This window comes from Alligator sinensis, unplaced genomic scaffold (genome assembly GCF_000455745.1).
Source record: "Alligator sinensis unplaced genomic scaffold, ASM45574v1 scaffold637_1, whole genome shotgun sequence".
NCBI classification, from domain to species: domain Eukaryota; kingdom Metazoa; phylum Chordata; order Crocodylia; family Alligatoridae; genus Alligator; species Alligator sinensis.
Window position 1 is genome coordinate 1,195,413 of NW_005842368.1, and position 3,106 is coordinate 1,198,518.

At 49.4% G+C, this 3,106-nt stretch overlaps 1 protein-coding gene across 1 annotated transcript in view; it reads left to right on the top strand.

Annotated features, from left to right (window-relative positions):
* Positions 1–3,106, top strand: part of EXTL3 (exostosin like glycosyltransferase 3) — a 169,991-nt gene that overhangs the window by 90,194 nt on the left and 76,691 nt on the right.

A 3,106-nucleotide genomic window follows, 5' to 3' on the forward strand; every position in this document is an offset into this window, starting at 1 on the left:
GCACCGTGCAGAAATGGAGATGGAGAGGGAGCTGGCAGGTGGATTTGGTGGGGACCAGTGCAATGCAGTACGTTTATACCCAGAGGTCCCAAGTACACGGGGGCCCGAGAGCCCTGGCCCCCCTCGAGAAGAGGGCCATCACCTGAAACACATAAAACTTTCCACATGTCCATCATCTTGGGCCCCCTCTCCCAGCAAAAATAAAAGTTGGTGCCTATGTTTGCAGCCAATGGAGTCCAGCCGCAGCGCAGGGGTTCGGGCTTCAGCTCTTTCGAAGGGTCTCACTTTGCATGCTCAGCACACCCCATAGGGCCACGATCTCTGCTGGGGACCCTTGGCTCTGATACAGCAATGATGATGGTACGTTAACTTATGGAATCGCTGCTAATATAAAATAAATATGCAGTGGATGCATAAGGGGGATTATTAAGTATACATGTCCGAAGCACCGGCTGAAAGGTAGAAATGTTACGCTAAAACTTCTAAGAGGGATAATATGAAGCAGGGGAGAGGAAAAAAACCAAGTATTTAAGAAAACAGTGCTGGGAGTTTCTTTCCAGGGAGACATTTCATGACCAGAGTGCTTTTGGGCAGGGGCAGTGAATGGCCTCTCTGAGCAGCCAGTTAAACTAGGAGACTGGGTGATCTCTTCCAGCCCCGAAAGCCAAGAATTTGTGAAAATCGCTGCCACCTCTTTCATGAGAAGTGATGGGATCAGGACCTGGTGTTTGCTTGCCCTCTGAAGGAGCATCTCCAAGAGAGCATCTGCGTGATGCATGCTCAGGGTGGGACGCTTCCCGCTGACTCGGCAGCGCTGGCAGCTCCCTCAAGGCAATCATCCCTGTACTAACCAGGCCGCGTTACGTTTAGCTTTTGGGATCACGGCATTCAAATCCATAATGGACTTCTTTCATGTTGCATTTCCTTGAGCCTAGGAGTCCTCTTCCCCTCCCACCCCCAGACCTCATCACTTTACATCCCTTTCTTTTCCTTGTTCGAGTGAAAGTGAGCCCTGGCTGTTTCGTTTGGCGGGAGCCCTGGAGCTCAGCTCCTGCGAGAGCCTGACTTCGAGTTCAAAAGATCCGGCTAAGATCCGGCAGAAGATAGCAATCCTCCACCACCCTCGAAGTCCAAACGTACTAGCAAATGCTTGTGGGAGGGGGGGGAAGAGCGTGCAAGCTGTGCTGCACGAGGGAATAAATTTTGCTGCCAGCAAAGGAGAGAATCTTAGGTTAAAATCTTACTTGCTTGTTACAGGCTTTATGTTAAACCTCCTAGCTTGGTCTAGGAACTGTTTCATTGACAAACACTTTTTTTTTCTTAAAGTGAGGCTACTACTGACTGAGAACCAGCCTCTGATTTTGCTCTCAAGCATTCATAATGGAGCAGTTAAAATCCAGCCCTGGGAGCTGGCTGTTTTGGGATTCCTATCGCGGATTCCAGAGATCGCCCAAAACTCAGAGTCCCTCTTATGAATGCTTGCCCCAAGCATGGCATGTCGTCGTGAGTGGTAATCACCCTGTTGGATAGAAAGCGGCCAGACCCTACGGTAGGACTTGAACAAACAGAAGGGGAGAAAAACACTTGGGAGAGCAGGAGAAAGTCCAGGCCAGGGTGATGAGGAGCTTCTCACCTGGTCACCTGGGACACATGGCATAGACTGCGCTGTTTCTAACCCAGGACTAGCAAATGCCTGTCCAGCCTCTGCCTGGGGACCTCCAGGAAGGAGACTCCACCACTTGCTTGTTCCTTCCATTGCCTGGCTGTTCTTGCAATTAGGAAGCCTTAAATATAAAATTCAGAAATTCATAAAAATGTCAACATAAAGACACAAGTCCCTTCCCACAAATACTCCCTGACCCAGGTGAGGAGTAAGGTACGTGTCGGGGGCGTGGAGAGGGCAGTCAGACGCATCCATGCTGGCAGTGGAGGATGTTTAAATGGAGGAAGTGAGTGCCACCTGTCTCCCATATGCCCCTTGATTTTGCCATCAGGAACTGGCTGGTTTCTTACACATGTTGCAGCAAACCTGCCTCTTGCAAGTGCAGCTGGAAGGGAAGATCTTCTTTAAGTGTCGGCGGTTCCTTCCCTTTGAAATGGGGGGCCTGGAACCTTAAACATCCTCCAGCTGAACTGGGAAGAAACTTCAGAGGACTTGGCAGGAGCCCCTGTATGTAATTTAGATTGTAAGCAGATGCATTGGCACATTTCCTGCGGCTGTCGGGGGGCCAAAGAGCCTAGGTGTACAGCGTAATTTATTTCCAGGGCTCTTTGCCTGATCATGGCTACTCTCGGAGGGGAGAGGGGCAGGAACATCCTCGTGGTCCAGATATTGCGGTTGCGTTTAGAGCATTTGCTTGCAAGACTTCAAATCAGTCGCTAGCATCTAACGAGCGATTAACTTGTGAAGGGGGTTGGCTATTCCCAGTGCATCCATTAGTTCGTGTCAGAGGGAGTTCGAGGGTCATGGGCGAGAAGGCAAGATGAGCTCAGGGTGTAACAGGAAGGCCCTGAATGCACACATTGCTGAGTTTCCTCCACTGCTGGTGGCTGCAGTGGGAAGGCAAGGAGCGGTGAATGCTTAGCAAGCAGCCTGCGTTTTCTCTGTAATAGAATTGTGAGCTCTTGATTATCGAGAGCTGCACGGGGGAAGCAGCATCTCCAGACACTTCCACTTAGGCAGTTAAACATAAGCAAATCTAATTTTTTTTAAAAGCTGCTGGAGAGCTTTCCGGCACGCCGCGAGAAAGGGCTATCGTATAGCAGTTGATTTGTTTTGTCAGGAATCCACCCCCGCCCAAAAGCACTCTTGTCATGAAATGTCTCCCTGGGAAGAAACTCCCAGCGCTGTTTTCATAAATACTTGGTTTTTTCCTCTCCCCTGCTTCATATTATCCCTCTTAGAAGTTTTAGCATAACATTTCTAGCCATTTCAGCCGGTGCTTTGGATATGTATACTTAATAATCCCTCTTATGCATCCACTGCATATTTATTTCATATTAGCAATGATTCCATAAGTTAATGTAACTTCATCATTGCTGTATCAGAGCCAAGGGTCCCCAGCAGAGATCGTGGCCCTATGGGATGTGCTGAGCATGGAAAGCG